This window comes from Nerophis lumbriciformis, linkage group LG16, assembly GCF_033978685.3.
Source record: "Nerophis lumbriciformis linkage group LG16, RoL_Nlum_v2.1, whole genome shotgun sequence".
Taxonomy (NCBI): domain Eukaryota; kingdom Metazoa; phylum Chordata; class Actinopteri; order Syngnathiformes; family Syngnathidae; genus Nerophis; species Nerophis lumbriciformis.
In genome coordinates, this window is record NC_084563.2 from 15,041,592 (window position 1) to 15,055,075 (window position 13,484).

At 38.0% G+C, this 13,484-nt stretch overlaps 1 long non-coding RNA gene across 1 annotated transcript in view; it reads left to right on the plus strand.

Moving 5' to 3' along the window:
* LOC133617372 (uncharacterized) overlaps window positions 1-13,040 on the plus strand; it is a 40,951-nt gene extending 27,911 nt beyond the window's left edge. Inside the window, exon 3 of the long non-coding RNA XR_009816988.1 lies at window positions 12,950-13,040. This is a non-coding gene — a long non-coding RNA (uncharacterized lncRNA). The remainder of the gene's footprint in view (window positions 1-12,949) is intronic.
* Window positions 13,041-13,484: the final 444 nt, after the last annotated feature.

The window sequence follows — 13,484 nt, forward strand, 5'->3', positions numbered from 1 at the left end:
AGTGAACATACTAGACAACTTGTCTTTTAGTAGTAAGTAAACAAACAAAGGCTCCTAATTAGGCATCACCTGCTATGTAGCAACTGACTGTGCAGAAAGTCGGCGACCTCTTCGTGGCTGAGTTGCTGTTGTTCCCAAACTCTTCCATTTTCTTATAATAAAGCAGACAGTTGTAGGGCTACAATAGCGATGTAGATTTGCAGGACAATTTGAACCTGGCATTGAGCACTCAGAATCTACATTTGAAGGTTTTGAATCTACTGTATTTCCTGGACTGTAGCGCTCACCTGGATATAAGTCGCACCCACAGAATTTTAGAAGAAAAACATATGTTTCCATGTATTGGCCGCAGATTAGTGTTGTCCCGCTACTAATATTTTGGTATCGGTACTAAAATGATTTCGATACTTTTCGGTACTTTTCTAAATAAAGGGTACCACAACAATTTGCATTATCGGCTTTATTTTTAAAAACAATTTTTTGGTACATTAAACATATGTTTCTTATTGCCGTTAAGTCCTTAAATAAAATAGTGAACATACAAGACAACTTGTCTTTTAGTAGTAAGTAAGCAAACAAAGGCTCCTAATTAGTCTGCTGACATATGCAGTAACATATTGTGTCATTTATCATTCTATTATTTTGTCAACATTATTAAGGACAAGTGGTAGAAAATTAATTATTAATCTACATGTTGATTTACTGTTAATATCTGCTTACTTTCTCTTTTAACATGTTCTGTCTACACTTCTGTTAAAATGTAATAATCACTTATTCTTCTGTTGTTTGATACTTTACATTAGGTTTGGATGATACCACAAATTTGGGTATCGGATAGATATGATGATTGTTAACAATAATCTTCTTATTTTTCTCTATCTTCTTGTTATGGGACATTCATCCTCCGCTGTTGCCATTTCTAATATAAAGTAGTGTAAAGTTTTTACTTATATCTGTCGCTAAACTCGCCATGAAAGCGCTAAAACATACCGGTGTAGTGAGTTTACATTATCCACCCAAGGAAATTTAGTTATTAGAGTTCTGGTCGGACGGTTTTTCACGGGACGCATTTCCGGTGTGGTTGTTTCCGGATGAGGAGATGCTGCTCCGTTATTGTTTTAAGTAAAGTCTTAATGTCATTAAAACAGTTAGCGCCATCTTTTGGCACTTCTTCCACTCCCGTCCTTGCACGCTACACCGCTACAACAAAGATGACAGGGAGAAGATGTTGCCGAAAATGAGCCACGTAAATAAGACCGCCCACAAAACGACGCATCCGGAAGCGACTGTCAGAAAGCGGCTTGAAGATGGTCAGTAAAACATCATCTGTGCAACATTTTGACCAAAGAACCACCATTACATGTTATATAGACCACAAGGAAGTGTTTTACATTTAGATAAAAATCATAATATGACTCCTTTAATGCGCTCTGTAATGCGGTGCGACTAATATATGAAAACAGATAAAAAATAGACCATTCATCGGCAGTGTACCTTATAATTCGGTGTGCCCTATGGTCCGGAAAATACGGTATGTTGAATACTAAACCTTTATAAAAAAAAATTTAAATCCTAACTTGAATACTTAATCGTGATTTAAAACCCTAACTCTAAATAAAACATCTAAGACATATGGAATAATTAAAATACTGTTTCTCTCTCACCTTGTACTCTACAAAAATCTAAATTGAAAACATAACATTCAAAGTCTGATATCTAACTTGAAACGCAAACTTAAAACCTGGACCCTAAACTGAAAACATAACCCAAGCTTAAACCCTTAAAGGGGAACTGCACTTTTTGGAGTATGTTTCCTATCATTCACAATTCGTATGTAAGACAAGCACACATGTGAGCAAAAGTTCGCTTACAAAGGAGCCTAATGGATTCGCTCTATTCTGCCTATAAATTGCTTAAAAAACATACAAAGACCTCCATTAAGGTTGTATATACATGATCTAAGTATATATGTAATGTAGTAACAGGCACAATCATAATAACATGTAATATTTACGTATTTTGATCATTTTAAGCATATGCGGCACATTAGTTTTAAAAACTCATCAAAACGTTGACTGTTTCCTTCAACGACATCGCTGATTACTACTCACTGCAGACTTCATGAAAGACAACAAACATAATAAAACATCACTTACTGTACAAGGTCTGCCGTCATTAGGATGCCGACTGATAAGATGTTGATACATTCCTGTTTAGATAGGGAGTCACTAATATTCTTCGCAAAGAAAAAAGGGGGGGTGAAACTAAGTGTCTTTGTGTTTTTCACGCCATTTCCGGTTCCAAAGTAGATGCCAAAGTTGACCAACTTGTAAGATTATGTCCTCATTCTTTTGCTATCAAGGTGAGAGGCATGATTTATAATCGAGAACAGGCATGGCAATTATTTTGACTCGGGGGGCCACATTGGGAGAAAAAATGTGTCTGAAAGCATATATATATATATACATATATATATATATATATACACAAATATATATACATATATATATATATATATATATATATATATATATATATATATATATATATGTATATATATTTGTGTATATATATATATATGTATATATATATATATATATATATATATATATATGTATATATGTATAAATATATATATGTGTGTATATATATATATATATATATATATATATGTGTATGTGTGTGTGTAAATATATATATATATATATATATAGTTCTGTAAAAATCTTCTGTACAGTATGTGGGCCGTGGTCTCTTTTTTTCGGAACACTGATACAAAAACTTTGACAGACAACCTCAAAAAACTTTTTAGGGAATGAGACACCCATAACGTACATGAAAATAGAAAATGATAAACGATAAAACACTGAATATTAACAACATATGAACATGGCTCCTCTTTTACTTCTTACACCGTCTCCTCGATCGACATCTTTTACAATGAAACGAAACGCAACAAACAAGGCGAAATATGAAGAATTTGGAGGTAATCCTCCTTTTTCATTGTCCCATTTACTCTCTGTAAAGCACCAGTTCCATTGGCAGCAAAACAGGCCCAGAGCATAATACTACCACCACCATGCTTGACGGTAGGAATGGTGTTCCTGGGATTACAGGCCTCACCTTTTCTCCTCCAAACATATTGCTGGGTATTTTGGCCAAACAGCTAAATTTTTGTTTCATCTGACATGACATGGACAAAAATAAGACCTTCTGGAGGAAAGTTCTGTGGTCAAAAAAACAAGAGTCGCAGAAATGATTGGAAACTTTTGACATTATGTTCTTTACAAGTATATGCAAACTTTTGACCACGACTAAATAAAACGTGTCTACTATGCTACTGTATTTTAATGTCGGTCATTTGGTGGTACTTGGACAGCCAAGTTGTTTCACAGTTAGCACAGACATAGGCTGCAAAACAGCTGGAAAACATAGCACTTTGTAAAGTTGTTGCAAAGTTGACGTTTCACCTTGACGTGGTGGTAAAAGAAGGAGCTGAGAGTGGAGGAGTTAGAGATGGCGGTGCGTGGCACGAAATTGATGACTTCATCTCTGTCTCATTATTGTCATGATGGATCAGATTGGCGACTTCCCTCCTCGAAGGCGACTTAATGACTCACCGACGCCAACGAGAGCAATGAGCGCTCTTACGCAAAATTAATAATTACCTCCAGCTTTCATTATCATAATAAATGGCGTTAATAGACGGGACGATTCATGTTCAAGACTGATGATGCTGTTGTGACTTCCACGGGCCATTTTCCATTCCTTTGTCGGTCTGCAGCTGTGAGTGATAGGAAAGCGCCACAGACAACGAGGAAAGATGGAGTCGCATCCATACGTCGCCGTGCAATGCATGCCATCATAACAAGGTGGCGATATTAGCATCCTCCTCTTCCTCCCGCCAGCCGGCGTCCGTCCTTGCCTTTGTTAATGCTCAGCCGCTAATGGCCGTGGCGTCTTCCCTGACAAGACGTAAAAAGGTCTGTCTGCCTCCTCTCTCCCCGTACTTATTTGATAATGAGCCCACACAAAGGCAGAGTGTCTATTCATAATGGGCCCAGGCAGGAGACATGTTGCTCGCCGTGAAAAGAAGCGCTGGCAGACTGACGGCATGCGCCGGCAGAGACAGACTCCTGATTGACTCGGCCCGTCAATATGTCCACAATAAGTCGCTACCGCGCACAGGAACACGCGTCCGTGCCAAGACCGCAACGATCGGAAGGGATTGATGTTTTCTTTTGTTTCGCCAAGATTTCCTGCGTCTTTATGACCATTTGAGGGACTTTCAAAAGACAGCAAGTTCTGACCGACAACCGGGGCAAGGATGACGCCTTAACCCTTGTGTGGTGTTTATACAATTAATTAATTTTTCAAACTGAGACTCACTGACTTTGGCTCATTTTCTGTGAAGAACATAAATCAGAATACATATTTAATGACCACACACCATACACCCCCCTACACATTTCTATTACATATAAGATGTCCGGGTCCACTGGACCCGGGGCTAATACAAGTGTGGAAATTGATGTTCTGTGTACCACACGCACCTACCCAACCCACACACACACACACACACACACACACACACACACACACACACACACACACACACACACACACACACACACGCACACAGCAGGCTTAGACAGGAGGAGGACAGAGTGTAGGTACACAGAACATCAGAGGGTCAAATGTGCGAGAAAAAGAGAGCAGACAGTGTTGACGAACAATGTCGCAGCCTTGTGTGGGAACCGCAGGTGCAGGAACACAAAAGAAGAATCCCTGTGGGATGCAGAAACTGGCAGAGAAATGTTTCATATTGTTGTTACTCAGCCAGCGTTTGTGGGTCTGATGGACCCGTTGCATTTTGTGGCTTTTAATGCCTCACAATCTAACACTTTTATGTTAAAATACTGAACAGATGTTTACCTTATCCCAATAAACAAGACAAGAACTAAAACACTACACACAGGGAAACAGCAAAAACTCCAAATAAGTCACGGTGTGATGTGACAGGTCGTGACAGTACACCTACTTTGAGACAAGAGCTGTAGTGATGCATGCTCGGTTATGGTATAAAGTCATCTCCAACAATTGCGAGAACAACTTTTTATTGTCAATACCGGCTACTGAGTTTAATTTGTTTATGTTTTCTGCTGGTGGTGTGCCTCAGACTTTTTTCAATGAAAAAAATGTGCCTTGGCTCTGAAAAAGTTGAAAAACACTCGTGTAACACACCTAATGTTTGTTGGGATAAGGTAAACATCTGTTCAGTATTTTAACATAAACGTGTTTGATTGTGAGGCATTAAAAGCCACAAAATGCAACGGGTCCATCAGACCCACAAACGCTGGCTGAGTAGCAACAATATGAACATTACACAAGGGTTGAGGAAAAGTGGAATTCCCTGGGCACCTCACCATCAAGAGGCTACAAATAGATTTTAAATAGATTATTTATGCACCTTTTAGTTAATTTATTGTACATGATTATTATATTGTTGATATATTTTATTTATATATATATATATATATATATATATATATATATATATATATATATATATATATATATATATATATATATGTATATATATATATATCATACATTTATTATATTTAATTATCTATAGTTAGGTGTGTTACACCACTGTTTTTCAACTTTTTCAGAGCTAAGGCACATTTTTTTCATTGAAAAAATTCTGAGGCACACCACCAGCAGAAAACATAAACAAAACTCAGTAGCCGGTATTGACAATAAAAAGTTGTTCTTGCAATTGTTGGATATGACTTTAAACCATAACCGAGCATGCATCACTACAGCTCTTGTCACAAAGTAGGTGTACTGTCACCACCTGTCACATCAGGCCGTGACTTATTTGGAGTTTTTTTGCTGTTTTCCTGTGTGTAGTGTTTTAGTTCTTGTCTTGCGCTCCTATTTTGGTGGCTTTTCCTTTTTTGTTGGTATTTTCCTGTAGCAGTTTCATGTCTTCCTTTGAGCCATATTCCCCGCACTTGCTTTGTTTTAGCAATCAAGAATATTTAAGTGTGCGGACGCTATCCTTCTGTGTGGGGACATTGTTGATTGTCATGTCATGTACGGATGTACATCGTGGACGCCATCTGCTCCACACGCTGTAAGTCTTTGCTGTCGTCCAGCATTCTGTTTTTGTTTACTTTGCAGCCAGTTCAGTTTTAGTTTCGTTTTGCATAGCCATCCCTAAGCTTTAATGTATTTTCTTAGCGGCACTCGCCTATTGTTTATTTTTTATTTAAATCTTAGATACCGTTTTACCTGCACACTGCCTCCCGCATATTGTTATCACGACAACAGACCATGTTCCCGACATCTACAAAGCTGCTACCTGCTGCCACCTACTGATATGGAAGACTAATATACGGTTACTCTGCCGAGCTCTAGACAGCACCGACACTCAACAACAGCACATTTGCAGATTATAATTACTGGTTTGCAAAAAATATTTTTAACCCAATTAGGTGAAATGACATAATCTCCCACGGGCACGCCCGTTCATAAATTGCCATTTTTACACGCACCTCTTCTCGCATTCTTGATCTGCGTTTAGGGAAGGGCTCAGGTTCGCAATTTTACTTGAGGTTTGTATAGCAATAGCTCTAAAACCTTAAGATTAACATTATTTGCATTATGTTGATGAAATACTGACTTAACTCCTGGTTTGCTACTACTTCATATGCATACTGCAACATATTATGAAAATAACCCTGTTGACATTCAAGTTGTTCATAAATACTTTTTTTTTTTTTCTATCAATTTTAAGAGATTTTCTGGATGCAATCGCCTGTCGACTAATTCCAGTCCGAACCTATCCACTTTTTTATGTACAGTAGCACAATTTAAAAACAGTAAAAGTGCTGCACAGCAGTTAAAATACACATTTAAAAGCAGGGTAACATTCGAGACAGTCAGAGCGAGAAAACATTCAACTTAAAAATAAAACTAATGGACGTAACTTTGTTTTTCCAATAGTGGGCACAAAGAGAGTGAGTGTGATGGAAAGTGCTCTGAAGAATCATTAAAAAAACATGGCTGAGCGTGTAGCCAAGTATTACCGCTAGTCTGCACCACACTAAAGCAGAATGCCAGCCAAGAATGTTAGCATAATATCTAAACGTCGGACATTTATCCATGAAAATATGGAGAAGCTGCGGAGGATGGTGTGTTTAACATAAAATGATTAAGGTTATGGAGGGGCAAACACGGATGAAGTGCATTTGAAACTATTTCCAAGGTTGACCTTGTTTCGCAATACGAGTTTTTTCGACTTAGGAGAACCAATTTCTGAGGTACTACTGTGCAGTCGATTTGTAAATGACACATGCATGTAAAAAAAAGTTTGCATCGCGAAACAATGCATTTTATTGATACGTTTTATATTTTATTACGGCGTGTGTCCTCAAATGAACAATTATTGCTAATTACTAGAGATGTCCGATAATATTGGACTGCCGATATTATCGGCCGATAAATGCTTTAAAATGTAATATCGGAAATGATCGGTATCGGTTTCAAAAAGTAACATTTATGACTTTTTTAAACGCCGCTGTACACGGACGTAGGGAGAAGTACAAAGCGCCAATAAACCTTAAAAGCACTGCCTTTGCGTGCCGGCCCAATCACATAATATCTACGGCTTTTCACACACACAAGTGAATGCAAGCATACTTGGTCAACAGCCATACAGATCACACTGAGGGTGGCCGTATAAACAACTTTAACACTGTTACAAATATGCGCCACACTGTGAACCCACACCAAACAAGAGCGGCAAACACATTTCGGGAGAACATCCGCACCGTAACACAATACAAACACAACAGAACAAATACCCAGAACCCCTTGCAGCACTAACTCTTCCGGGACGCTACAATATACATCCCCCGCTACCCCCTACCCCTCCCACCCCCCAACCCCGCCCACCTTAACCTCCTCATGCTCTCTCAGGGAGAGCATGTCCCAAATTCCAAGCTGCTGTTTTGAGGCATGTTAAAAAAAATAATGCACTTTGTGACTTCAATAATAAATATGGCAGTGCCATGTTGGCATTTTTTTCCCATAACTTGAGTTGATTTATTTTGGAAAACCTTGTTACATTGTTTAATGCATCCAGCGGGGCATCACAACAAAATTAGGCATAATAATGTGTTAATTCCACGACTGTATATATCGGTATCGGTTGATATCGGAATCGGTAATTAAGATTTGGACAATATCGGATATTGGCAAAAAAGCCATTATCAGACATCTTTACTAATTACCGATTATTTTTATTTCCTTTGGTTCTATGGCCATAGTCACACTTTTGTCTTTCATATTGTCTGATCTTAGGGGCTTTTGCGTTTCCACTGTAATTCTAATATAAACATTTAACTGTTGCAATATTATAAATATAACATTGTTCCAACACTCACTTTATTTATTATTATTTTTTTTTAAGTTGTCAGGACTTGAACAACAAACTCAGTGCTTCCCACAACTATTTCACGGGAATGTAAGCCACGTTGCAAAATTGGGGGGTTAGAAGCGGGGGTGCAGGAACACACAAGCGGATGATCAATTACTATTCTATAATTGGACCGGGCTTTAACGAGCCTCGCACACCTTTGTCGAGCCAAGTCAGCGACGCTGGTGGCCCCATCATGAGCATGTCTCCGTACATATGTAGGGCACTTTAAAAAATAGTATGTCGTTCATCACAAGTACCACCGCAACGTTCTATTTTTTTCCAAAACATATTCAATTGATAAACTATTGTTGTGCGCAAATTAATTTAACATTTGTACTGTGTCACTTTGTGTTGACTCACTATTTGGCAAGCACAAGCCACTGCTGCTCTGTTTATTCTTCATTATTCAGTCAAATATGTGATGTTTGTGGTAGAACTAAATGCGGGTTCACTATTTTGCTTGTCTTACCTAATGAACACTGGTCTATGCTGTAATTACACATGTCGTTAAAATAATGACATGCCCTAATATTTTCTAAACCTTGATAAGGATAGCTTGTGTCCACATGTCTGCTTTTCCCCCGTAAGTAGGAATGGTTTAAGAAGTGGGATCCCTGTGTAATGTATGTCTTTAATGCTTGAACTTTTCCAAACATCATGTTAACGCTTAATATTACATCTAAAAGCAACAATAAGTGTAAAGACTGTTTTTTTGGTTTCATTTGTATTATTTTTTTGGGTTTTATTTGTATTATTTTTATTACGGGCCTGCTGCTGAGCAAGCACCAGTCCATATTCTTTATTTGTCACTAATACCACAGCCATACGCCTCAGAGCAGGGGTGTCAAAGTCAAGAATGAATTATCTGTGGCCCCCGGGATGATATTTGATTAGTATTCGAACCGGCCCGCAGGCCACAGCAGCCTGCTGCTGTTTCGCACGCACCAATACTAGTAAATTTCTGGGGTCCCACTTTTTTGTAAGCATTTTGAAAACAAATGATACATGTATGCATTATCCTGTTATATCTCACATTCTATATTGTGTTTTGGAAAAAAGGTTGTCATAAATGTTACTTAAGTCATAAAAAATAATACAAAGGAAAACACATTACTTATGCATATGTAGGCAAGGCAACTTTATTTATATAGCACAATTACAACCATTTTTAAATTGGACCAAAGTGCTTCAAAAGTTAAAAAGCATAGAGCAAAAAAAAAACAAAGAACATAAACAATGAATAAGCTAAACAAGATTATTGATTTATTATTTATTTATTTGTTCAAGGAAATCCCTTTGCTATGTATTCAGTTATAAACATTCATTCACTTTCTTCTTTCCTTCATGGATCTAAACTTTACCGCTGTTGGTATTTTTTTTAAATATATTTTTATTGTAATATTTTCAGAATGTGTTTGTTCTATTTTTGGCCAAAGAAAATAATCTGAAGTTTTCTTTTTTTTTTTAGTTTTAATGCCATGATTTTAATAGTACGGCCCGCGTGTGCACATATTTTCCCCCACGCGGCCCCTGAGCTAAAATAATTTTGACGCCCCTACCTTAGTCATATAACTCGGTATGTGACACATGCTAATTGTTAACATGCATGCTAACTTTTTTTTTTGCTCATTTTGCAACCGTTTACCTCAGTCACATAACTTGGTATGTGACACATGCTAAGTGTTAGCATGCTAATGATAGCATGCTAGCATGTTAACTTTTTGCTCATTTTGCAACCGTTTACCTCAGAGTCACATAACTTGGTATGTGACACATGCTAAGTGTTAGCATGCTAATGTTAGCATGCTAGCATGTTAACTTTTTGCTCATTTTGCAACCGTTTACCTCAGAGTCACATAACTTGGTATGTGACACATGGTAAGTGTTAGCATGGTAACGTTTTAGGCGAGCTCTTTAGCTGATTTTGTACGGTCACACCTAAAACTCAGGGACTCAGTCACACGGCGCCATCTCAGAGCCAGCCAGAGGTTTCTTTGTTTTTTTTAAGTAAACAAATCAACATTTATTGTGGCTCCTCGATCTCGCCGCCTGCTCAGTACTTGTTTATTTTATTTCATTGTATTTTTTTAGACCGCATTTTTCAACCATTTTTTCAACCATTCCACCTTCAAAACATTCCTTCTTCGTTGGGACAACAGCATCATTTTCCTTTTTGTACAAATTCCCGGTTTTCCCAAAATTCCAGGAATTCCGAAATGCGCATTCTCAAATCCAACTGTTACTATGTCAACATTTTTCAACCGATTCCAAAAATTCCAACGCCAACCCATTCATATCATCTAGGACAATTGTGCTAGAATCGATATTCATATACAATTCCCCAAATTTCCTGAAAATTCCCAATCAAATGAATGTACGCCCTAAATTCTCAAAATGTTTTGCATTTTTTAAACCTGATTCTGACCTTTCAGCCAGCCACACACACACACTACTATTCGGATAAATCAAACGCAAAACATATTTTCCCTTCCCCCAAATTTCCGATTTTCCCGGAATTTCCGTAAATTTTCTCCCCCATTGACATTGAATGGGAAATATACAATCGACTGCATATCCCACATTTCTCATCCGATTTGGACCGTTCCAACATCCACACTCTCCACTCACCCTGGACATTCATGCCAGCAAATTCCCTGATTACCCGGAATCACCAGGAATTTCCCCCCATTGACAATGAATGGGAAATATACAAACCTCTCCATATCTTACATTTCTCAACCGATTTGAACCGTTCCAACATCCACACACTCCACCCACCCAGGACATTCAAGCATTTCAGTTCCGCTCACCTGTATTGGCGGTTTGACAGCTTGCGCACATAGGGCATTCACACGCAATTCCTACCAGAATTGCAAATTCTAGTTTTTAGTTCTTTTTCAGCTTTTATAGCAAATGTACCTGCTAAAACTCTAATACTACAGTCACAATAACTGATACTAACTAGAAAAGGCAATTCCTGAAGGAATTGCGTGTGAATGCTCCAATGCTGAAGTTGAACTGAAATGCTGACTGAATGTTAGATGGATGTAGAAATGGTTAATATTTTGAAATTGTTTAAATGCTGGAATGGTTTGAATGTTGAAGAGTTTGAATTTCCAGGAAAACAGGAATTTGGTTTGGAACTTGGGAAAGTGTTAGTTTGAATGTCCAGGATGAGTGGAATGTGTTAATGTTGGAATGGTTTGAATAGTTAAAGTAAAAGTACCCATGATTGTCACACACACACTAGGTGTGGCGAAATTGTTTTCTGCATTTGACCCATCACCTTGTTCACCCCCTGGGAGGAATCATTTTTGGTGATTTAACCCCCAATTCCAACCCTTGATACTGAGTGCCAAGCAGGGAGGTAATGGGTCCCATTTTTATAGTCTTTGGTATGACTCACAATCTACCGATCTCAGGGCGGACACTCTAACCACTAGGTCAAAAAATGTAGGAATTGTGCAACTTGGAAATTCGGGAAATTTGGGAAAAGCAGGATTTTTTAAACAATGATTAAGAGCATGAATTACCTGAATGAGTTGAATTGGTTGGTGTTAGAATTGTTTAAATCGGGCAAGAAATGTTGTTGTAGTAGTAAATGGTATTAGGGAATTTTGGGAAAATCTGGAATTTTTTTGAACTTGGAAAAAGGGTAGTTAGAATTTCCAGAATGGTGGAATGTGTCAAAGGTGGAATGGTTTGAATGGGTGGATGAATGTGGGAATTATGGAAGTTTGAATAATATCCCATTCGTTTCAATGGGAATTTCCCCAAAATTGAGGAATTTTGGGAAAAGCGAGAATTTTTTTGAAAATGGTAAAAAACTTGAATGGTCTGAATGAGTTGAAATGGTTGGTGTTGAAATGTTCCAAATCGGTCGAGAAATGTTGAAGAAGGAACATGTTGAATTGAGAAATTGTATTACGGGACTCCTGGAATTTCGGGAACATTTTTTTCAGTTCAAAAGACAACTTTTTTTTTTGTCCTGATTAAGAGGAATATTCTGACGGTAGAACGATTTAAAGTGGGTTGAAAAATGTGGAAAGAGTCGTCGCCAGAAAAAAGGGTGGGAATAGAGCTTGGAAAAGGGGAAGTTTCAATTTCCAGAATGTTGGAATATGTTGAAGGTGGAATGGTTTGAATAGGTTGAAAAATGTGGAAATGGTGGATGTTTGAAAAATGGCCAATTCATTTTGAATGGGAAAATCTGGGAATTTTTGGACTTTGTCAAGGGAAAGCCCGCAATTCCTGTACAGGCTGAGCAGTTTGAAGTTGGAACGGTTTGAATCGGGTGAAACATGTGGAAGGTAGAGCGTGCCAAAATCTGGAGAATAACAATAATGATAAGTTTAAATAGATGAATTTTGGTGTAGAAAACCAATGCTTTGGAGCATTGTGTTATAAAATTATATTCTAATTAATATCAATTTTAATATACATTTCCTGTTCTTCTAGATTGCACAAAAGGTTTAAGAAGCGGGATCCACGTGCCAAGCAACTCCAAAGAAGTGGACATGAGACGTGGCAGCGCAAGAGGATAACAAGGTATGACGCTGCATGCCACACTAATGCAATCCACTCTTAGAATGTCAGCGCTTTTACCTGCCGGGTGTCTTTTTTTTTTTTTTGCTGGGTAATGATTTCAAATCAAAAAGAAAAGTGTTTAAAAAAGGTATCATCGACACTGTGTGACGTACCCCGAATAAAAGCAAGATAACTTTCACCGCTGCCAGCCTGGAAAAAAAAAAAAGCTGTATTGATTCTGATGTGACGCGTCAACGCGCTTGTTGTGTTGAACTGAAGAGCAATCCGAGACAAAAAGTGCATTTTTTTTTGTTTTTAAGGAATCTCAGGGGCTTGTTTTAACTTTTTGAGTTTTTTAAAAGATATTGTTGAACTCTGTCTCCTTTACCGCAGCTGGAAGCGCGCTCATCAATCACACTCGCCGCGCAACAACACAAATGAGTTCTTTTTGCGTGCCGGTGATTTA